General features: G+C 41.7%; 1 pseudogene; it reads right to left on the bottom strand.

Moving 5' to 3' along the window:
• Positions 1–18,291: 18,291 nt before the first annotated feature.
• On the bottom strand, positions 18,292–21,386 carry LOC101609709 (annotated as a pseudogene).
• Positions 21,387–25,048: the final 3,662 nt, after the last annotated feature.

The following is a 25,048-nucleotide window of genomic DNA, read 5'->3' as shown; positions in this document are numbered from 1 at the left end:
TGTGGGTCCTGAGGAATCAAACCTGGTTCCTTAGGCTTTGTAAGCAAGTGCCTTAAGTGCCGAGCCATCCCTCCAGCCCCATAAAAGCTTTTGAAAGCAGAATTCTATTACTGACCACAAGTATAAAAGTCAGATACAACATGGAACACTTGGGTATGATTTATTATTAATCTACTCTAGAAATGCATCATTAAATTTTTCCTTTTGTAAATTAATGCTCTATATTCACAGGGAGCTGTGCTTTATGAATGAAGACTCCATGTGTTGTACATCACATTATAAGAAACTGTCAAGCAACAAAAATACCCAGTCAGCCAAACATGTGGACTAAAAATGTAATCTTAAATTGTCATGTTAAATACAACATGTAATTTTAATTTTAGTAACATAATTAACCTGACAATCTGTTTTTGAAATATATAGAATTGTATTAGTCAGGGTTCTGTAGAGGAATAGAACCAATATAATGAATTACATTAAATAGGGAATTTATTGGATTAGCATGTGGCAGTCCAACAACAGCAGTGTGCCAGCTTGTTTGTTCAGGAATCTGGTCGATGCTCAGTCCACAGGCTGGATGCCTCAGTAGACCTAATCGAGCACTAAAGACTTCCCAGAGTGCTTCAGTCCACACAGGAAAGCTGAGGAAACTTGGTTTCAGTGACTATGAAGGATAGCTGAGCCGGACAATGTACACGCAAGCGGAAGTGCCCAGCAGAGAGGAGCACCGGCAGCCAGGTGGGAGGCAGGGTTCCCTCCTGCCTCTCAGGGCTTCCTTACATGAAGTCATCCACCAGGAAAGCTGCCCGCTCTGGGGGAAGCGCTCACCCTGGGGGAAAGACTTCCTCCTTTACCACTCCTTCCTGGAAGCAACCTCAAGACCTACCCAAAAGGAATGCTCTTTTAACATCAAGTAATCTGAGTTACTTATGTTGTTTGCTAATATATTACGTGCTACGTACCAAGAAAGTTGAGATTCAGGAAAACTGTCAGCTAAACTCCATATAGCATCAACTAAAAACGATCATCCCCAAAATACTTCACATATAAGACTATATGCCATGCTAATAACTCTAGAGATAGATTTACATTTAAACAGGAGTTAGTGATTTAGACTTCTATTTTAATCATATCTTTAATTTAGACACACATTACTGCTCACCTAGAATGCTAGATTTGTTTCAAAGCCCTTTAAATTTAATTTTTTTCTATATTTTTGATGTTTTATTATCATTATTAACAGCACATTGAGTATGGATACATCATGTGTTGGTGCCCTCTTTTCCTTCATCCCTGCCCCCATTTCACTGGGAACACTCCTCATTGGGGTTGCAGGTATTCCCTATAAGGTGGTGGTTTACACGTTGTGGGAGTAATAGTCAGTTATTTTGGGAGAAATGGAATGCCTTTGGACATGATGTCTCAACCTGTGGCTGTTACAATCTTTTTGCCCCTCTTTCACAAAATTCCATGAGCCATGGTGAGTTTTAAGTCTCCTTTAGTGGTGAGCTCTTAGGAGCCTCTGGGTTTCTACTTTGGTAGGTGTTGGGTATCCTCAAGGTTTGTCTCCTTCACCCTGGCACTGATTATCAGGTTCTCTTAGTTTAATTTTACCTTTTTAGTTTTAGTTTGTAGATGATATATATATATAAATGGGACAGGGGAAGGAAAGGAGTCATTCAAACCTAATCAGTCATCATCACATTATCCTAAATGACCTTGACATTAACAAAAAGATAATGGATAACTCCCGGGGGTTGAGTGACCACATGGACGCAGCAGAAAAGGAAAGGGACACGTTCAGCCTTTAAACACACTCTGCTTATCTGGTTGGCAGAGTTCAAGCCAACCTAAGGCTTCTGCGCTTGCCAGACAAGTAAGTTACTCAAAATAACAAAATAAAAAAGTCCAAACTGAGCTTCACATCAGTTTTCTTCTACATCAGCTGGCTATAGGGACACTTTCCTGAGCACCTTTAGCAGAAACTTTGGCTCCAAGGCAAATGAAGAAAAAAAACAAGTATTTCCAATATGTAACTATAGAAACTTCAAATAAACTATCAAAGAATTCTACATTCAGCAAAACTGAGGTAGCACTGAAGTGGTTTTCAGTACAATGTGTCCTAGCCAAACAAAACTGCTCCCTTGACTGACAGGTTCAGCATGTTGATGGATAGATTCAACATGAAACGCACGAGGTCAAAGGAATGAGCAAGAAGTGGGGAAAATAAGAGTTGTGGATAAACTAGCTTAAAGGGGAGTTGTGGATAAACTAGCTTAAAGGGGAGTTGTGGATAAACTAGCTTAAAGGGGAGTTGCCACCAGACAGCAAGTCCACTCGCCTGACCTTGGCACTCCAAGAGCTTTAAATTGTCTGGACATTAATGCAATGTGCTTAACAGTTAACACTGTTATTCAAATTTGTCAAGTCTTTTAAAAGTACTTATTGTAACCTAAATTCAACCATGCAAACGGCACTACACACAGTACAGACCTGCCCTGACACACAGTATGCAAACTGAGGCCTGGCCCCGTAGTCCGTGTTAACCCACCCTCTCGGTGCCAGCCCTCCTTTGCTCTCCACCTCCCCACAAAAACAAATCAAATCCAAGTGTGTGCAAGAAATGGCAGGCTTATTCCGTTTGAAAGCTTCAAAAATGATATACAACATGTAGCCAGGTTCAAAGATTTTTTTTTAATTTTTTGTTTATTTTCATTTATTTGAAAGTGACAGAGAGACAAAGAGGCAGATAGAGAGAGAGAGAGAGAGAGAGAGAGAGAGAGAGAGAGAGAGAGAGAGAATGGGCACGCCAGGGCCTCCAGCCTCTGCAAACGAACTCCAGACGCGTGCGCCCCCTTGTGCATCTGTCTAACGTGGGACCTGGGGAACCGAGCCTCCAACCGGGGTCCTTAGGCTTCACAGGCAAGCGCTTAACCGCTAAGCCATCTCTCCAGCCCAGGTTCAAAGATTTTGAGGGATTTTCCACCCAAAATAGAAATAACCAAAATAACAACAACAAAAAAAAAAAAAAAATGAGTGAGTCAAGTGCCTAAAACATGATACAACACTTTAGAGTCCTTTCAATACAAGACAGAGAAAGATGTAAAAGAGAAAATATCCAGATCTTCAGTAATTTCCAGAAAAGTCCAGTTCCTCACTTGGCTGCAAAGAAAGCCACAGTCTGTCCCTCAAGATACAAGAGCTCCAGGCCCGGAGCTACGTGCCCCTCGCCGGCTATGTAATTTACTGCTGGGGTCCAGCTCTCCATTCTTGCTGCCCAGGGTTGATGAAGGATTCTTGCACTTGGGGACACACTGGCCCATGGTGGTGCTGGTGTGGCCTCTAGAGTGGCCCCCTCTGGATCAAACACCCACCCCTCCTGCTGCTGGCCCTTGTACTTCAACATGCCATCAGTCAGAGGAGCCAGCCCACAGCTGTTCCAGAGGGTCCCCCAGTCAAACTCTTTCTAGAAACAGAGGCGGCCAGCAGGGGTCCAAATCACCTACCATCCCGCCTTCAGACCCCTGCCCCTGCCACCACCACCGCCTCTTAGTTTTACTTTTGACACAGAAATATATAGTTTCTTGAACATTGTTTTTAATGCTGAAGCCTTGATATTTTGCATGATTTTCCTTCCTTCCATCTGTTGAAAACATAGTCATCTACCAAGGCCTACCTACAAAGTAAACTCTTTTGTATCTTCTCTTAGGATTTCTGTTCCATTTGTAAAACTCTATGTGAAAAATCTCCTCTTATATAGACATATTTATGTAGACAGATAGATAACATATAGATGGATATATATACCAGAGGAGTGAGTTTCGCTAGCCTAGGTTTAGCTGCAGAATGGTGCCATCACAGACCAAACATGAGCTCCTTATAGATGGGTGCTGTTGATGCCAGCACGACAGGTGGTCTAGGTCGGAGTGGGGGGTGGGCAGGTGGGCACCGACTGTCGCATCACAGATGGCCCAGGGGAAGGCTCTGTTCTCACCCTTCCATGAGAAAACCCGTATTTCCCATACCTTCCCACTAGAATATTGCTAAGCACTTAAGGGCATTGTCTGCCATGATGTTATTTCTAGTTACAAGATATACTAAAATGGCCATCTTCAACAAACTCAAGGTCATTACAACAGGATGGAGTACAGGAATGGGATGCCAATATTTCAGTGTCTTCCCTGATAGTCATCATGGGAAACATTTACATTACAATTTGGTTAAACTTCCCTGTACTCACTTTATGGCTCAGTATTTATTGTTTTAATATGAAATTGCCTATGGGAATATGGCCCTGTAAACTTTATACTGCTTAGTTCCACTGAGGTCTTAATGCAGCACTGATGTAAGGAGTTTTTATTTTGCACCTGAACATTTTCTGTGCTTCTATTTATTTTTCTTGGAAAATATGGTGTTGAATGAGGGAAGTTGTCTCTAATCATTTAGTCCAGTCATTACCTTTAACTGTTGGGGTTTCTATCTCTGTCTCCAGTATGCCAAGCTTGCCTACCTCACTATTATCACATTTATTCTTCTTCCAGTGTGGAAAACTCTACAAGCTAAAACTCTGGCTGACACCAACATTTTATTAATCCCGGTTCTCATTATGGTCCAGTTCATGTGCCCCTCCACAGTTACATATTGTCTTACCAGATGTCTTTTCCAACATTAATCCTTCTCCTTAATTTAATTTTATTTTGTTTTACTGGACTTCTGTGAACCTATCTGGTGTATATACATGCCAGTTATTATCTGATTCTCCCAAAGTTAGTAGTTCCTTGGGCATTTGCCTGATTCAACATTATTGAGTTTTCTAAACCTTAAACTAGCCTTACAAAGTCATTTACTAAATATTTATAAAACAACTAAAAAAATATATGTCCTCCTCCATCCTCTCTTCACACTCTTCTTTGGAACAAAAGAATACAGCAATGAAACTAATTTTTTAACATAGAGCTCTTGGCTAGAATATTATTAAAGAAAGGTGAATTATATACTTATTAAACTATCAGAGATTTTACTATATCAAGATAGAATGGATTAACTTGTCCACCTGAGCAACCAGAAATTCTTCTGGGCATGTTTTCTGATAATAACAGTCCATTGAATGTGGATTAGAGCTGAGAAAGCTCTTATATCAAACCATGGATGTAAATATGCCTATTTTTATTTTTATACACTTCCAACATTTATGATCATATCTTGGTGTCAGCATACCATCAGACTCACATTGCATGACTTTCCTAAGACATTAAATATTAATTATGAAAGGTCAATTACTTCAATTAAATATAATAAAATATTTGAAGGTGTTCCTCACTAAAGAAGATATGCTATGGAGAACCAGACTGTGCAAAGAAGCTCAGTTCTATGTCTTCTGGATAAAGCAGTGAGACATGACTCCTTCCTCCTTAACAACCTGCCAATGATAGTATCACAGAATGGGAACCCCAAGGACACCGAGTGCTGCTTAGGAGACGGGCCGTTTGTCTGGAACTCACGGGCTACACATGGCACGGGCCTCTGACAGCGCGTCTGACGGTGCTGAGCCGAAACGCTGTGTGCCACACCAGCTGTCACAGATGCACCACCATTTTTACCCAAAGCAGATGGAATATTACATGCAGACAAATACCTGCACACGCATGTTTATAGAGGCTTGCTTATAATTGATGAAAGTTGTATACCCTTTGAATAACCTCTAGGAGGTAAGTAAAATAAAATTTGTAATGCATTTCTTGGATAGGATATTATTACTGATAAGAATGAATAAACTATCAGGTTATGAAAAGACACAAAATGATAACTGCATGTGAGAAAAATTTAGTCTAAAAACCTAGATTATGTACAGTTTAAATAATTTGCCCTTCTAGTAAAGGCAAAATTGCTAAGAGACTAAAGAGATGAGGACTTGTCAGATGTCTGTGGGCGTGGCAAAGGGGAAACAGGTGAACAATAGAGCTGTCCTGCACGGGAATGCGATGACCCACGCATCCCAGTAGTCTAACAAGATCTTTTATTTCTAACATTTTCTCTCCATAATTTGTCACCCATTGATCCTCCCTCTACTTTCTGGCTATACTAGCACATCATCAAAAATAGGATAGGTGGGAACCTAGCTAACAAAGGCCACAAGAGATACCATTGTAGGGAGCCTTCCTTGTAATTTTTTTTTTTTTTTTTTTGGTTTTTCGAGGTAGGGTCTTACTCCAGCCCAGGCTGACCTGGAATTCACTATGGAGTCTCAGGGTGGCCTCGAACTCACGGCAATCCTCTTACCTCTGCCTCCCGAGTGCTGGGATTAAAGGCGTGCACCACCACGCCCAGCTCTTCCTTGTAATTTTTAATGAGTATCAAGATTTTTTTTTTGCATTATGAAAATAGTTTGTTTTCTTCCCCCATTAGAATATTTAAATAACCCAGAAAGAAAGCACTTTTATAAAAGTCTTATGTTATGTAATTTAGTTTCAGGAGATTCAGTAGTTTTCAAAATTATGTTTAAAATGGCATTTATTAATTATGAACAAAGACATCAATCTTCAAAGGGATATGTTTGGTTTGAGAACTTTATTGATAGAAAGTAATTACTAAACTAATAAATTGTAACTATACTAAATTGTTTTTTTCAAAAACATAGTAAACTGCCCATAAAATAAAAACAATCTCACTTAGAGCAACACCTCATAAAAATTATAGCATGCCATTCATTGGGTTATTAATGAAAAGAGGTTAATGACTTAACTGGTTTGGTGGCAAATAAAACTTCAGCTGGTTCCAAACATTAGAACTGATACATATGATTGCCTCTTTTGGCTCTCATATTTTATAGAGCTCATATTACTTCATATGACATGATAATAGTTTACATTCTAGTAGACACGTCAGACCCAAGAAAAACAGTAAAAATTAAATTGTAGTGTTTAAGTAAAATTTACTATGGTGATTCTTATATCTTCTCTGTAGATATTAATAATCATCAAAATGATACCTAGCCTTCATTAATGTTAGTCTATAAGAGCTTTCACAACAGTTTTGCTTTGCTATTTACTTTTTACTAACATATCTGCAGTGAAGTCAACTATGGTGATCTTGAAATCTGTGGTGTCATTTACCAGAACTGCATCATTCATTGATTACTGTCTCCTTGTTCTCCATTGTAAGTGGATGAATGGTTATCCTCTCCCTGATGAAACCTTCTAGGTGACAAGGCAACAGAATGCATTGATGAAATGTCTAAAGGTAAAAAAGAATGTGATTGCAATTCAGTGTGAGATTCTAATTGGGAATCAGTTTATCCTTTAGGGCTGAGAGGTGGCTTCATTTGTTTTCTCTTTTAAGCCAGTGTTTTAAAGCCAACTGATTGCTGGAGGGGGTGAAGGGAGCTGCAAAAGCAGAGCTGGCTCTTTCCGGCTCTTCTGACTATAACCATGCAACCAGTGCACAGAGCCTGCCTGCACTTACCTCCTTTCTTCTCTGACACTCAACTCTCCCACGACTACGGGCACGTCCAGCTTTCTTTTGTGAAGAAAATGATCACCACTGCATAGGCAGACTTCCCCTCTGTTTCACACAACAAACCCTTGGGGTCAGTGTTAGCATCACACTGATTCTGAAACTCAAGAACCAAAGGAAAATGCATGCTTCAAGGACAAAATGTGGTGGTTGCATTCCCTGGACTCTGGTTAGATTTTCTTTGCTGTAGATTGGGCAGAGCCTCATAGAGGCTAAGCACATTCTATACTTAGAAAATGTACTCATTTTTTTCAACCTCTGCTGCTGTTTCCACTACCTTTATCCCCACAATCCATCAGAGTTGGTTTGCTGAAATTAATGTTTTCCTTGTCATCATGTCTTTCTTTATTCAAAAACAGGTTCTCTGGACTCCCAGTAGATTGCTTCTCAGAAGAGACCTTCGCTGATAGCATTTCCTAATCTAGCTTTCTCCATGCGTACTGTGGCCTCATCTTTAGATTTGGGTGCATCAATATGCATGTCTTACACCCTAACCTCACTATTACTGGCTTCTCAAACCCCCTTCCACACTCTCTAATAAGTCTGAACTATGCCTAGTTTGAATGTAAAATATACCCTGTAGACTCATGTATTCAAACACTCGGTCTCTAGTTGGTAGCACTGTTTGGGAAGGTTGTGGAAGCTCCACTTTAGGAGGTGGAGCCGGGGGAAGTATGTCACTGGGAGCAGACTTTAAGATTTGTTGTTTGTTTGTTTGTATTGGGGTTTTTTAAGATATGGTCTCACTCTAGCCCAGGCTGACTTGAAATTCACTCTATAGTCATAGGCTGGTTTCAAACTCACAGTGATCCTTCTACCTCTGCCTCCTAAATGCTTGGATTATGGGATTAGAGGTATGTGCCACCACACCTGCACCTTAAGGTTTTATAGCCTGGCCCTACTTCCTGCTGAGCCTCTGCTTCCTGACTTCAGCTAAAATGTGGCAATCTGGCCTGCATGCCTTCCCAGCCATGTGTCAAGTAAAGTCTAAAGTCTAAACCAAAATAAGCTCATTTCCTTCCTTAAATTGCATCTGGTGGGTATGTTTCACAGCAATGAAAAAGTAACTGATACAAGTACCTGGCTGACATTTTCCTAGTCACCTTCTCAGTCCATTAGCTCATTTATACTCAGTTTCCAGTAATGGTCTAGTAGCTCAGCAGGAGAGATAATTAATACCCTTTATCATAGTTTAAACACTATTGGACATGCATTACTTATAAAATATTTTCTCTGTAAAAGTTGTAAAGCAAGCTGCTCATTGCTACAAGTCTAGTAAGTGACGGACTGGGCTCAGGATGGAGTGCTCAGTGGCCTCTTGAAGGCTGTGTTTCTTTTCCTCACAACAAGCTTTCTCCTTCTGCTGCACAGCTACCTTGGCATGCTGCATGCAGCTTGTTCCCGTGGTTACCACTGTCAGCCATCACTCAGCGGATTCGGGGGGGGGGGGGGGCTGCGCGTGCGCCATCACTTCGCAGCCATGGCCTCCTGCTTGTGCAGGTACTTGGCTCTTTGTCTCCATTCGGCCTCCTTTCACAGCCAGCCCAGTGTTGACTGAAAATTTAATTGCTTTTAAATACCCAAACCTTTCCCTGAAGCAAGCACCTGTAGTCACAGAAAAAGAACACAACTACATAAACATATACCTGCCTTCTACTTTAGGAAGGAAATTTAGCTTCGCAAGCAAAAGAGTCCTCAGAATGCTGTTAACATCCCCTCTATTTGCTTAGTGAACAATATTCACCACCACAGCTATCCTCTTGTCTCACTAGAAATGTCCTCAGTTCTCTTCAAAGCTTTTCTCCCCACTTGAGCTTGAGGATTCCAAGCCTTAATGTCATTATCTTTTCAGCATTTCTACATGTATACACAGAAATAGATTAATGTATTCTGTTTAACCCTAACTAGTTGTATACCTCTGCAGTAGGGATTTACAAATAATTTTGTCTGCAAATAATAGGAATTATTCCATTAATGGCTTAAGGAAATAAAGGCTAACTTGCCATATAACAATAAATCTGGACCTAGAAAGTTGTGATTGATTTAACATCACAACAGTGTCCAGAGCAGAGCAGTGTCAGTCTTGCCATTCATATGAAGATGTACATAATACGCATGTTGCCACAGCTTCCTTCAGCAAACCTTGGTAGGCCGGGCGTGGTGGCATGTGCCTTTAACCCCAGCTCTCAGGAGGCAGAGGTAGGAGGATCGCTGTGAGTTTGAGGCAACTCTGAGAATACATAGTGATCCAGGTTAGCATGAGCTAAAGTGAGACCCTGCCTTTAAAAAACTAAAAACAAAACAAACAAACAAACAAAAAAACCTTGCTAGAAAGCCTGAGGAAGTTATCCATTCAGGTATTCCTACCAAAATGCATTGCTCAGATTGTGTCTGGCAAGCTAGCTAAAATATTTAAAGGATAGTAAGATAAATATTCAGTTTTATGTTAAATATTGAAGCCAGGAATAGAATAATGGTATTGGGATCTAGGAGTATTCAAGGAGCCTACAATATTAGTCAACATGCACACTCAAACACATGTCCAATTTCTTTTAACAGAGCAATGTTCCCCAGAAGTAGACTGTGCCTTCAATTAGTTCCACTGCATTTAGTCCTTTTGTTTTATTCTCCTATTTGAGGTGCTAAACGCCTCAGGTTTGAGCCTGTGCAGGGTTTAATGACAGCTCAGCTTCCTGATTTCTAGATCCATCCCTGAGAGAACTGGCTGCTGGCAGCAGCTCTTCTCAAGTATGAGAGACAACATTCAACCATTCCTAGTAGAAAACCTGCACTGGACCAATCTTCCATGTTAATCACACTTATTCGTTTTGTTTCACCATTACTAATTTATAATTTATTTATCTAATGGCAAGTCTTTATTCTAAAGACATTTAGATGTGTATTGAATCTGCCTTAATTAATGGCTTTCTATTATTATCTTGAATATTTATTTCCAAGTCTGTACTTGCAATTATATTAGACGTAATAAAACATTGACTCTATTCATAATTTTGGTTTTTATTTCTCAATATTTACATATACTTCTTGAGCACTCATTTTGTCATGTGCATGTTTGAACTAATTACTTAAAGACTTAAAAGCTGTCCAGGTTGTGAAATTCTGAGCTGTACTACCAGGCATCTGATTCTTCTTTAACTATCTGTGTGAAGCAGGGAAATTTCTTTCATATCTCTGATCTTTAGTGTCTTTATCTGAAAATTAAAAACAATACTCTCTGTGCTTTCATTGTCCAAGTTAATGTAAAGTCAAAAGTGAATGTAAGCATGTTTTATGAAGTAGAAATAGTGTAATCATTATTTGACACATATGCATTGAGAATCATTATATACATGTACTAACAAGTTAACTACATTCACCAAACACTAATCAAGTAAGTATTATCTTCCAGGTACCAATCTTGGTACAAGAGTTACAACAGTGATCTCAATCTTATTCCCTGCTCACATAGAGAGAACATTCTGTTGAGGACTAGATGAAAGATGTATCAGATCTTTGTTCCACTATAGCCAACTATGACAGTGCCTTAGTGTAGTGAAATTTAATGATATCCTATGATTTAGGTGACTAGTCTCACATACATGAATGGCTATATCAAGTTGCTGGGAGCTTCTTCTTTAGACCTTTGATAGGGTAATTCTTTGTCTTTCCTCTGAAGAATTTGCCAATCCAGCACCTTCTCCACCCTCCAGGAATCGTGTATCTTGGTTAAGCTGATATCCTCGGGGTTAGGCATTGAATATCTTGAATCTTCTCCCATCTGTAAACATCCTTGTGATTACACTGTGTTGAACCCACATCATCCAGAGAGGTACATCTAAGCTGGAGTCCACTAATAAACAACCTGGGTTCCAGATGCCACCCAATTACCCCATTCTATGTGAGAAATTATCTTCAGAGATTTCAGGAACTATGAAACAGAACGGGCAGGAAGCTTTTACTCTATCCACACAATAGTTCTCTCTTCCAGGCTGCAGCAAACTCTTTTTCAACAAAACCTATTAAATAACATTCTTTGTTTCTTTATGACTATGGGGAATATGTTAGCACACCAAATTGGATGGATAAATATAAATAAAATTGAACTAAATCTTATTAAATGATATAGAAAGCTGTTACTCATAAAACCTTCATTTTCATACACACTAGGTAGGTCTGTCTTTTGAATTATTACAGATTTTTATATTTTTCCCAGAATGCCTATATTAATATTTATTCTGGGGCTAGAATGGAACTTTGCTACTTTTTATTAAAACACATGCCACTTAAAGAGTCTGGGGACAACGGATCACAAGCTCACTATGATGAGAAAGAAAACTATAAATGTTCCATATATATAAAAATCATTGCATTCCTTCAGGTCTAGACCAAGTAAATATGTTTCTACTACAAACCAAATAGCACATTTGTCATTTCTACTTCTCACTAACATGTTCAAAAACCAATGCTCAAAAAACTTAGACTAGGGCTGGAGAGATGGCTTAGCAGTTAAGCGCTTGCCTGTGAAGCCTAAGGACCCTGGTTCGAGGCTCAATTCCCCAGGACCCACGTTAGCCAGATGCACAAGGGGGCACACATGTCTGGAGTTCATTTGCAGTGGCTGGAAACCCTGGTGTGCCCATTGTCTCTCTCTCTCTCTCTCTCTCTTTTGCTCTTGCTCTCAAAGAAATAAATAAAAATAAACAAAAAAATTTTTAAAAATATTTAGACTAAACTAACTGAGATAAGGCACTAGTGAGCAGTTAGTTAACATACAGATGACCAGGTCTTGGTGCCAGCTCTTGATTCCTACCTAATAGTATGATATAAACAACTGTGTAAAATGTAATAATATTTCTATGCAATTGTCATAGAAAATGAAATCCACCTATTTAGAAAAGGTAGAAGAAATACCAACTTAAGAAATAACAAGCACACAAGGTTATTTATTGTTTTAACAGTTTGTATAATTTGAGGAAAATTATTATCCAAGTAGAAGAATTGAAAAAGTGGAGTCCATAGTACATAGTGTGAATAATTGGATTTATAAATTGCTTGCAAAGACTAAAGACCTGATGACACCTCACAGGCCTCAAAGAGAAGCAAAGAGCAAACTCTGGGGCATGAAACATGGAGAGAAAAGTCTATTAAATCATGGTGTGGGAAGGTCCAAATCTCTGGGGATTCTGAACTATATGATTGTTTACAGAACCAGGTCTGAGTTGTAAGGATTCACATTAGATAAGTGTCTTTAGAAAAGATTATAACTCTCAAATGTCAGTAGAGAATCCATGAGAGAGAATAAAGGGTCTGATCAGTGACCCCATGCAACGTAAATTCAGAAGCTGCAGAAGCTCGGGGACTGGGATCAGATCTCTTTGTACTCATGCATGCTGATCCTAAGACAGGCAGGGTTTGGGTTTAGACATGTTCTAGTCTGTATGAAAATGAAAAGGTCCGTGCTTCTCTCATCCTCAATGTTCTTTTGTTTTAAAGAGGCCTTATCCTAGGTCAGATTCATAAGGTACTGTTTACGATCTGTCTACACTAAATGTCAATCTGTTAAGCCAACTTATTCCTCCATTTGTGATTCAAGCTTTGAGCACTGCTGGGTGGAGTAGTAAACGTGTTCATGAACCTGGAACATGATGCCACCCAGACCTTCCCTGGGCAGAAATAAAATTCATCTATAAGTGAAGCATCTCATCTTAAGATGTCAAAGACATCTCTAGTTAAATGAGAAGTAAGGAAAGTGTCCAGAGGTTAGACAAACACATTAAGGCACACAAAGTCCAGCTGAGCTGGTACAGGGAGCTTGGGGATGGGTGGAGATCAAGAAACAGACCAGATGAAGACAGTGACCTGCTTAGTGTTCCTTTCCTATAGCAATAAGATGTGTACAGCATGCATTTCACTTACTGTTGCAGTAGTTTTTTTACATAGAGACTTAGTTAAAGTAAATAATTACGTATTTATAAAGACCATTAGACACAGAATACAGAGAAGGGATGTGTACAAGAGTGATAGAGTCACATTCCAATGGAAGCATAAGCTACTCAGTAGTTATGTCATGTGCTGTGAGTTATTTCCATCTTAAACTTGAATTAAGTGATTGGTAAATAAACACATCATTACAGGCTTGGCATAGATTTGTAATCTCAGCAAGCAGGAGGCTGATCCAGGTGGACTGCCATAAGGTCAAGGCTAACCTAGCCTACAGAAACCATGTCTCAAAAAAAAAAAAAAAAAACAGGGATCATTATTTGATATTTACCTTGAGATTATTTTGTAGGAGGTAAACATTCCCTTCTACCTTGTATGTGTGTATTGGGTGGGTGGGTGCTAGTGCGCGCGCACACACACACACACACACACACATGATTTCACATCCCATTTTTCTGTTATCAGCAATTGGATCAAATTCTAAAGCACATCAAATGGGGCTAACTAATTGGGACGTTGGTGATTCTGGCACCAAAAAAGATTGTGTCATAAATTCAAAGTGAAATCATGCCATAAATACAGGAGTCCTCCAGGATCAAAGTATTTTCTTACCCTCTCACATCAGACTCACACAGAGAGTGGAAAAAGGAGCAGAAGCTGAAGCAATGTCTTCAGGAGATAAGCAGGGAAACATCATTATATCTACACAGATAATGAAGGAGCTGAAATCTAGTGGATAAACCACATGTTGACAACCTTAAAACATACTATTCTTGAAGCAAAACTGAGAATAGAGGTGTGGTGATTGGATTCAGGTGTCCCCCATAAACGTCAGTGTTCCCAGCTGATGGAGATTTGGGAATCAACGCCTCCTGGAGGCAGTGTATTGTTGGGGGCGGGCTTGTGGGTATTGTAGCCAGTTTCCCCTTGCCAGTGCTTGGCACACCCTCCTCTTGCTGTTGTCCATCTGATATGTTGGTGAGGAGGTGATGCTCACCCTGTGCTCTTGCCATCATTTTTCCCTGCCATCATGGAGTTTCCCCTTGACTCTGTAAGCCAAAATAAACCTTTTTGTCCCAACAAGCTGCTCTTGGTTGGGCGATTTCTGCCAGCAATGCAAATCTGACTACAAGTGGCAAACAGAATTTTTTCAGTATTTTATTTATATTTAATATTGGGGAGAGAGAGAGGGAGAGAACGAATGGAAGAATGGGCACACCAGGTTCTCTAGCCACTACAAACTAATTCCAGATGCATGTGCCACCATGTGCTTCTGGCTTATGTGGGTACTAAGGAATTGAACCTGGATTCTTAGATTTACCAGGCAAGCACCTTAGTACTAATAATTAACCAGCCCAGAATTTTTATAACAAATTCATCCCTCTTAAATTTCAATGTTTATTAAATTAAAGCAAATTACTAATTTATGTATGTAGTTTAACATCTTGAAAACTATTATATTTTACCAATGAGTAAACACAGATGTTTTCGTTAATTTGAAGTTTTCCTTTATTTGTTTCTTTAATTTTTTTATTTTTTATTTTTATTTATTTAGTTGAGAAAGAGAGAGAAAGAGGCAGTCTGAGAGAGAGAGAATGGGTGTGCCAGGGCCTCCACTCCAGACCCGTGCGCCCCCTTGTGCATCTGGCTTCTGTGGGTCCTGGGGAATCAAGCCTCAAACCGGGGTCCTTAGGCTTCACAGGCAAGCCCTTAACCACTAAGCAATCTCTCCATCCCTCTCTGAATAAGTACTATGAAAAGTACCATACATTATTGTCTCCCAAATCCTCTAAGCATCAAATAATTGAATTGATTTCTCATCCTAAAAGCCTGATACAATAGTCTATTTTGATTTTAAGAGGATTAAAATCTAGTTTTGTAATCACTCAAAACATGCTTTTAATTAATATGTATAAAATATTTTAATAACTAATAAGCAATGACATGTTTTTACCAAAACAAAAATAATACTGGGGAAAGTGATCATTTTTACCCAAAATATCTTATAAATCCAAATCTACTCCTAATCAGTGCTAGAGTGACCAATGATGCAACATAACCATCCATTTAATATACAATTTTGTAACTTGCATTGTACAGTCTAAGACATTCCAATATTTAACAAAAAGCTGATGAAACATAGCTAAGTATGCATGACTCACTTACATTGAAAAGTCTGAAAGTGCGAAGTATCCAGCAATCTTGTGATTAACAGAAAAATTCCTCTGAAGAAACTCTGCTACCTAACTTCATAAACAATCTCACATTACCCTTATTCCCCCACCCAGCAGAAAGGCCTTATAAAACCTAACCTTTGCAAACCCAGGGGTGCTGGGCTCTTCTCTCACAAGACAGCTCATGACTTTCCCAAATAAAGCTTTTATTTTGCTTCAGATTGGTCTTGTGTCCTCTGGGTATTCACAAACTTTACATCTGGTGCAATGACCTGGATAGGAAGCTCCCAGTTGCCCTTTTGGGTGACCAGACCTCCTTTCCCCACTGGACCACCAAGCTGCCACTGATTCACTGAAGGCTTCAGATCATCTTTGCCTGGTGCTGGCTCTCCTACCCACCACAATTCGGCCTTGCTCTTCTTCCCTTCTTTGTCTCTTCCCTCCTTGGTAAGTGACCCTCACAGGTTAGCCTTGTTCTCAAGTTTATCCCTTTCTCATCTAAGACACATTGACATGCAGGCTATACCTTTTGCCCACTTCTGGACACCCCAGGTCTCAAGAAAGATGCACTCTTAACAACACGATTCTCTCTCTCTGCAGATTACCGAACCCTAGGGGTCACCTTTCCAGGCACTTTGCTGGCTTCGTGACACTTTCCTCCTTCCTTCTCTGCTTCATTACTTCCATCTCCACTCTCCTCCTTTCCCATCTTCTTTCCATGTCTGTGCCCTCTTCCTCTCCCCCTGGCTTTTCTCATTAAGAACGTAAAACAACTGACACTATATGACAATATAAAATCTTGTTGCCTAATTGTTTACTGTAATACGGCTTGGCCACAATATAAGTTAGACAACGGGTCTATATGATGTGAAAAGCGTACTTTCAATTTCAAATTCTTATGGATTTAGATAACTACTGCCACAGCAAAGGCAAGTGGCCCGAAATTCCCTATATTCAGGCATTTTTCACTTCATGTGCCCTTCTGTCTCTGGTGTGCTTCCTCTACTCACCAGATTTTTCTAGCCAAGGCCTCGGGAACAAAATCAAATTTATTACCCTCACTTTCAGCTCTTGATCCAAACTCTTATTGACAACCTACCCTGCTCCTTCTCAACCCCCCACCCACTTCCATCTGACCCATCCTCACCATCTCTGCCCTCTCCTTCCCCTTCCCTTCCCCTCCTGCTCAAGGCACTCACTCATGCACAGATGGAGTTTTTCTTCTACGTGAGATGACAGTGACTAAGGGAACTGTCCTTGTCCATCTCCCATTTCCTATGCCAGACCTGTCTCAAATTGAAGCATACCTAGCATTCTTTTCTCCTGTCCCTCCCCACTGTACTAAGGAATTTTGTTACCTGACTCAGGCCTACAATCTTACCTAGCATGATATCTGTATCATCCTGACTACCACTCTCATCCCGCATTGACTCAAGCATGCCTAGGGGGCTGCCCAGGCCCACACTGATGATGTCCCTCTATCTGATCCAACCTATTCCAGCCAGCGAGCGGCAGTTCCCGGGGAAGACCAAGCTGGGACTACCTGGTCCCCCCCACAGCTCAAGATCCCCACCCCCTTTCCTCAGGGAGGGTGGCATGGGACTAGATGGTGGTCTGCCTCTTGTCAGGACACTAGATGGTTGCCCACAAGGTTGTTAACTTTAATGAACGCCTCTCAGTATCTGAAAAGCCTGATAAAAACCTGGCAGAATTCATGGGATGTTTAATGGAGGCACTTACTCAATACACACACATCCATCCCATTTCCCAGTAAGACATTTTGATTCTTTCTTTAACGTAATTTATTATTATTATTATTATTATTATTATTATTTTGCTTTTTTGAGGTAGGGTCTTGCTGTAGTCCAGGCTGATCTTACATTCACTATGTAGCCTCAGACTGGACTTGAACTCACAGCCATCCTCTCACCTTGACCTCCCAAGTTCTGGGGTTAAAGTTGTGTGCCACAACACCCAGCAAGTTCTGGGATTTTAAATATCCCAGTTTCATTAGAGAAATGGGTAAAGGTGGGGGGTGGGAACATAGTTCAGTGTTATACCACATGCTTACCATACATAAAACTGTCACCACTGGAAAGAAAAAAAGGTAAGAACATCATAAAGATATGGCCATAAAGGCTGGGGAGATGTTAAGGAAGATTTTGAACAGAAAAGTAAGCTACAGTATTGAAAACAATGGAGTAGTATGGGAAGGTCACTGTAGCTATAAGTGAGAAACATTTTCCAATTCTCTTCTTTTTTAAATTCATCCACAGATCTTAATGTATACTTAAAAATATTTTTTAATTTATAAGGTATAAAGAACCTTTAATAAAACATGTAATAAATAACTCAAAATTGAAAATGCCTGTCAGACAACTTCACTATAATTTTCTTTTTTATTTTCTTTGAGACAAGGTCTCATGTAGCACGGGCTAGCCTTGAATTCTCTATATACTGGAGAACTCCAGATCCTCCTGTTTCCACCACTCAAGCGCTGGGACAATAGGTGTGCCGCCATCCAGTTTATAATATCCACCTGAGCTGTTTTCTCCTTCTTGGTGGCACTGAGGATTGAACCCAGGGCCTCTTGCATGGTAGCCAAGTGTCCTAACACTGAGCTATGTCCCCAGTCCAGCTCCATGCCTTACAGTGGAAAAGGAGTCTAGCACACCGGGAGGCCAGCAGGCAATCTCAGCAGTTCTGCTGCTTCTTGCAAAGCCTCTGCTTATTCATGCAACAGCATCTTTGCTGAGGAAGCAGTTTGCTTGGCCTGGCATCTTGATAAATGATCAATTATCCTTATCAGCACTTCTGGATTGGCATTAGCTAAATGCCCTAGAGTGTTGAAACCTGAATTGTATAATTGTTTTTGCTCAACCCTCTAAGACTCTGGTGACTTCCATGAGCAGGATTAGCTCTGCCTGTACACAGCATGCCAGCTTCTTGGTGAGGTTCACCAAAAGGGCTTTATATACCCAAACTCCTCCAGTTCCTCACAAAAATGTAACACATAAGGTGAGAATGAGGCAGCTCCAGTAAGCAGGTTTTGTACATATCCTGGAGGCATATTAAAATTTTCACATACACTCCAAATGTTGGTCTCTTCCAGCAAGGAATAAAGAACAAAAGACAGATAGTTGACAATGTCCTTATCCACCTTCTTCCTGATAGCGCTTGTCCTGAGGTTTTCTTCTCAATGAAGCTTTCAGAGACTCCAAGAAAAGTGGCTGCATTTTGTTCTGCCACAGAGCTGACTGAACTACCTGAAGTACACCATCCAATCAGGGTCACACTGAGGAACCAGGGCATAGGGGGTTGTCAGACAGATTAGATAGAGAAGGCTTTCAAGTACAAGTCCTTTGAGACCTTTCTTCAAGTCTCTATAGAGAATGTTACAATAGGCCAAATCTATAGTTCACTTAAAAGAGCCTCATCCCAATTTTGTAACATGAAAAATACATTGTGACATTGTGTGTTCAGAATTATGAATAGCATCTGTCTGTAGGAGTCCTTTCTTGGTCAGGGATCGAAGTGATTCAACAGTTATTTCCAGGAGACTTTTCTTTCAGTAAAATATTTTGGTGAACACCAACAAGTGTACCCTTCATAAACTGGTATATGTCACAAAGATTTGTTGCAATGTCCAAACCAGTTAAAGAGAGAAACAAACTTTGGATTCCTTTAGTGAATTCCTGAACAAGATGGCTATAGCAGTTTTCCAGTGGTCCATTTATTAGTCCCAATATCTGTTGTTTTCCTTTTTTTACAATATAAGGATGCTATCTCCAATGGAATCTATTCCAGCATGGCCAACTCTGCCAGTCATCTGTTTGTACTGGTTTCTGTTAATGATTCCTGAGCAACCTAGGGAGCGTGTAAAATAACTCTTCGTGCTGGTAGGTTGACCCCTGCTGCCAGGATGGACGTGCAGAGAACACCAGTAGAATAGGCCTCTTCCAGGAGCTTCCTTTCATTGCGAGTTAAACCACTGTGGTGGTAGGCAACTCCAAATGGGATGTTGCACTTTAAGACTGATCCCAGCACTCAGGAGGCAGTAGTAGGAGGATCACCATGAGTTCGAGGCCACCCTGAGTTACCTAGTTAATTTCAGGTCAGCCTAGGCTACAGTGAGACCCTACCTCCAAAAAACAGCCACAGGTGGTGCTCTTCAAGCTCTTAATCAATTCATACTTTTCTTTCTCTTTGTGTTTTATATAGTCTTTGCTTAAAAATTTGCATAGAATTTCTGCTACGTTTTCACAGATCTTCTTACTGGGACAGAACACTAAGCAGCAGTAATTAGGAATGACTTCTGTCACCAGTGCTACCAAGTGGTCAGGGTCCATCTTTTGCAGGGTGTTGGAATACTTATATTTAAGCAGACAGGGAAAAATCATGTCACTCACAGCTTTAGTGTCTACTGAATATATTGTATCAACTATTTTCAGATATTCTTTTAATTCAACTGGTCTAAACTGACGAGTGTAATATTCAGCTTGAAGGAAATCTTGTAGGTCTTCAACATTGTTTAACGTAGCTCTCACACCAATAATCTGAGTTGTTCTTCATCAACAACAACCAGACCCAAACTACTGATCCTTCCCGTTTCCATCAGAGTTCACCAGGCTATGTCCTTTCTTGATAATAGCAACACAGAGTGACTTCTCTCTCCTTCTAGTAGAAGGGAATCTTTCTTTACTTGCGGCATATTCTTTGACAAAGAAGCCAAGTTCTACACCAAAACTGTATAAGCCAGAACTCTTTTCTTGGACAACTGCCACACATAGAAGGATCATTAAGACACCTTTCCATTGGCACAGCAACCCTGGCAGCATTAAAATCTTTCCACACTTGTTGGCAATGAATGCATTAATTTTTTTCTTTTCTGCACAGAATCCAGTGTTAGGCAGGTATGTTGCCATTCATATAATTTTTCTGTTCCTTTGAACTGAACATAAAGATCTCACACTTTGCTGGGCAATGAATAAAAAGAACCAAGATTATCTGATGGTGACTCAATTGCTTTCTTGGCAACATTCATTTCTTAAGATAGGAGCTTCTCTTTGAGCTGTCTACTCCTAGTCAGGACTGGTGTGTGGTCCTTTGCATTTCCAGTCATAGCGCTCTTTCGGTGATCTTTAACACTTGTCCTCCTTCTCCCGTCTGACCCAGTTCCAACCTGAAGAGACAACTTGCTGCTTTGCTGGCATTGCTCTGTGTGACTACGGGACAATTCTTCAGCCTCTGCTTTGTGTGAGCGTCCCTCCCTTTCATTAGTGGTCTGATCACCCAGATCTTGTGAAGAGTTCTACAACTTTTCAAAGTACAGCACTTGAGAGGATGACACATCACACAGAAGACGGTCTCCAGGTCCGGCAGTCATGTGCATCCACTCAGGCCCGTCGTGTGCTCACTAGCTTTGTGTTCAGCAAGGTTGCCCGCGGTAGAGACACCCAGACTGCCTGCGTTGCGTCCTGAACAGAGATCTTTGCTGGCAAGGTCTGCAGCACGTGTCCTCTGTTCTGGAAGTTGCATGCACTTCTGTTCCAGATCACCAACTGGAGCTAAGAAAGAGTTCTCTGTAAAGCTGCCACAGTCACCAAACACATCCTCCTAACTGTCATTCTGCTCAATGGGCCGCACGCAGTCCGTTTCCTCCGCAGGCCCTTGGCCACCACGTGCTCCTGCGGCTCCGCTGGAGGCTCCCCAGGCTAGGCCGGGTCCCTTCGAGGACGCCACCTGCCGGCCTGGATGCATCCAGGCCCGGAGCCAGCCGCCAAGCGCAGGGGGCAGCGCGCGGAGAAGCTGTGCTGGCCTGTACGCCCACCCGGCTTAGAGAACCCAGATCTTAGACAGGGATCCCCGGAATTTGGACTCTTAACACCCACTTCCTATTTCATCTTTCCCTGACACTCAGGAAAAAAAACAAACAAACAAAAAAAAAAAAAAACAACAAAAAAAAAAACCACTTGGGTAAAGACCCTCAAACCTTTAAGGCTTTTAACATCTACAAGGACCAGGATCGATAGGGTGGCCAGAAACAAACAAAAATGCCAGCTCCTGGCTGCGGCTCTCTCAGGGATCCTCCAAAGAAGACACCCCGACCATCACCATCACCACCCCGACCTGCTTCAAGGGCAGCACCACTGGGCCGGGGGCCGAGCTTGCCCCGACCCGAGCCTGCCGCCAGGACCCTGCCCTGCGCAGACTCCGGGACTCCAGGGTTGACTGGCCCTCTCTGCCTTGCCAAGGGAGGCCAACTCTCTTCCCATAAGCCCCACAGGAGTTGCTCAGAGATCTCTTTGGCCTAGCAGCAAAGACTAAGGTTCTCTGGGACCTTCGTCCTGACAAGACTCTCAACCTCACCAAGCAGGAGCCCAGGTAACATGGTTTGATTCAGGCGTCCCCATAAACTTAGGTGTTCTGAATGCTAGGGTCCCAGCTCATGGAGATTTGGGAATTAACGGCCTCCTAGAGACAGGGTATTGTTGGGGGCGGGCTTATGGGTATTGTAGCCAGTTACCCCTTGACAGTGTTCGGCACACTCTCCTGTTCCGGTGGTTCACCTGAAATTGGTGAGGAGGTGATGTCCACCCTCTGCTCGTGCCATTGTTTTCCCCTACCATCATGGAGCTTCCCCTCCAGTCTATAAGCCAGAATAAACCTTCCTTCCCCCCCAAAAAAGCTGTTCTTAGTTTAGATGATTTCTACCAGCAATCAAACCTGACTACAACAGTAGAATTGGTACCAAGGAGTGGTGTCAATTGCTTCTAGACACTTGACTATGTGGTTTTAGCCTTTTAGAATTAATTTTCAAGAGGAATGTGGAAGGATTTGAAACCTTTGTCTAAGCGATGCCTTGCAATGTTGTAAGTACAGCTTGATGGATTATTCTGGTCAGTTGATAGACCTGAATGCAGTAAGAACTAATGACTGTGAGGTTTGGCTGATGAGGGTAATGAAAAAGAGCTTGGCTTGGACTGGCTTATAAGCAGCTTACGTGAGAAGCTTGCCGTCATGCCTGGGTCCTGAGAACTTGTGCAGGGTTGCATTGCAAAGAAATAGACTGTATGAGCAGAGGGATATGGCACAGAATGAAATCTCCCTTACCAAGACCCCGACCTTTCCCTTTCGTGCTTCTGAGGTTGATCCCCAAGTGTGGGACTTCATTGCCTGTTCTGGCCTCTCATCACACATCTGTTCATATCAAACTCAAGGATCCAACAGTTTTGCCTTGTCAGCCCCCAACTCCAATCTCATTCAAACACCATCAGGGACTTAAACCCATTGTCTCTTGCCTCCTTCAGACTGGCCTCCTCTGCCCCACCTCTTCGCCCTACACTACCCCTGTCCTTCCCAGCATCAAGCTGGACGGAACCCACCACTTAGCCCACTGCACCCGCCTGATCAGTGTTGCTGTCTTGCCCATTCGCCCGGGAGTGCCTCAGCCCCACACCCTTTTCCTCACATTCCGTATTCTACAGCGCGTTTCTCAGCACTTGATCTCAAGGATGCTTTCTTCTCCACACATCTTCACCCTAACTCCTGTGATCTGTTCCCTTTCACCTGAGAAGACCCTCACACACAGTGCAACTCAGCTAACCTGGACGGTCCTTCTTCAAGGGTTTAAAGACAGCTCTCACCTGTGTGGCCAAGCTCTGTCCACAGACCTGCTGTCCCTCAAACTGTCACCCAGCACACTTTTACAGTATGTTGATGGCCTTCTGATCGTCTCACCCTCTCTTCTGGTCTCCAAATGACATATGAACGAACTTCTCAACATCCTAGGTTCCAAGGTTTTAGTTTGGTGGGTTCCTGGGTCCTCCCTGCAGGGCCGGCTGCAGTTCCCCAGAAGGGGTCACAGGCAACTGTGGTGGAGAGAGCACGAGAACCACTCTCAGGACATAATTTCTGTGAACAGCTCTTGGTTTAATGTCAGGAAAATGGGTTTATAATCAGTTGAGGGTGGGAAGAGGTTCCTAAGGGGATTGGACTTGCAGTGTTGCTTGCTGATGCCTAATTAGCATTTGGGGACATTCATTCTAGCATGTAGGCATTGGTACAGGGGAATGGGCTTTGCAAAGGTGCTAGCTAATACCATATAAGGAGTTTCCTAGGCAATTGGCCAAAGGCCACAGGGTTATGGGCAAAGCCTAAGTCTTCGCTGAATGTCCAGGTATCCACTGCTTGGAGAAGGAGTGGCCTTGCTTGCTGCCAATCTCAGGGTCCAAGATTTAGTCTGGGGTTCCAGGCTCACTGTGACCCTCAAGAATGGGGGGAGGATTCTGGCTCACTGCAACCCCTGAGAATGGAGGGAGGAGCTCCCCTGCTGATCTGGTCCCTGAGATATGACTGGTGGTTTGGGCTGCAGTGACCCTATACTGTAAACATCCTTCATTCCCTCTCTCCTCCTACCTCTAAGGAAGAAATCCTATCTTGTCTTGGTTTTGTTGGGTTTCTCCAAACATGGATTTCCATTTTTTTCCCTCCTGGCAAAACCCCCTCTATGACAAAGCTAAGAGGGACCCACAAGAACTTCTTTATCCCAAGACTGAGATAGATATTGCTTTTATTTTTTATTTTATTTATTTATTTATTTATTTATTTATTTATTTATTTATTTATTTATTCCTATGATATGGTATCATGATAGCATCAGTCCTAGCTATTCCTGATCTCCAACAGGCATTTCTTCTCTACAGTACTGAAAAGGGAGGAATGGCACTGGAAGTTCTGGGACAGATGGAAGGCCTCTCTTTGGGCCCAGTGGCCCACCTCTGCAAACACTTAGACACCTCTGCCCGGGCTGCACTCCTGGCCCAGGAAGTGCAAAGCCTTACCTTTGAACAAAAGCTCATAGTTCTTTTAGGGTCTCCTAACTCTTGCCTGTCAAATCTAACCCCATCCAAACTTCAAGTTGTTTTTTCTCATTTTTTATTAACATTTTCCATGATTATAAAATCTATCCCATGGAAATACCCTCCCTCCCTCCACTCTCCCCTTACCTTTCTACACAACCCAAACATGACTTTAGACTCCTACCCGTCACTTACCACCCAACTACCTCTACCTAAGCAATTTATACAGTTCTGTCTAGAAATGTTAGAAGAGCTTACCTACCACAATCCCAGAATTTTACTGTCTCCCCTCCCTGAACCTGACCACACATGGTGTTTAGATGGAAGCTCTTCTGCCACCCAATAGGGGTCCCAAATAATAGAATAGGCGATTATTTCAGATGACCAGAAAAGAGAGACTGGCCCACTGCTTAAGGGCATTCCAGAAGCCTGGGCTTGTCACCCTCACCAGAGCTCTGACTTTAGCCCAAGGAAAGATCGTTAATGTATATACTGATTCTAAATATGCCCTTCATTTTTTATATCACCATGCCATAATCTGGAAGAAGAGGTTTTCTCTTA

The sequence above is a fragment of the Jaculus jaculus genome, chromosome 3 (genome assembly GCF_020740685.1).
Source record: "Jaculus jaculus isolate mJacJac1 chromosome 3, mJacJac1.mat.Y.cur, whole genome shotgun sequence".
NCBI classification, from domain to species: domain Eukaryota; kingdom Metazoa; phylum Chordata; class Mammalia; order Rodentia; family Dipodidae; genus Jaculus; species Jaculus jaculus.
Note: the sequence above shows the minus strand (reverse complement) of the source record. Positions and strands in the feature narration are given on the sequence as shown.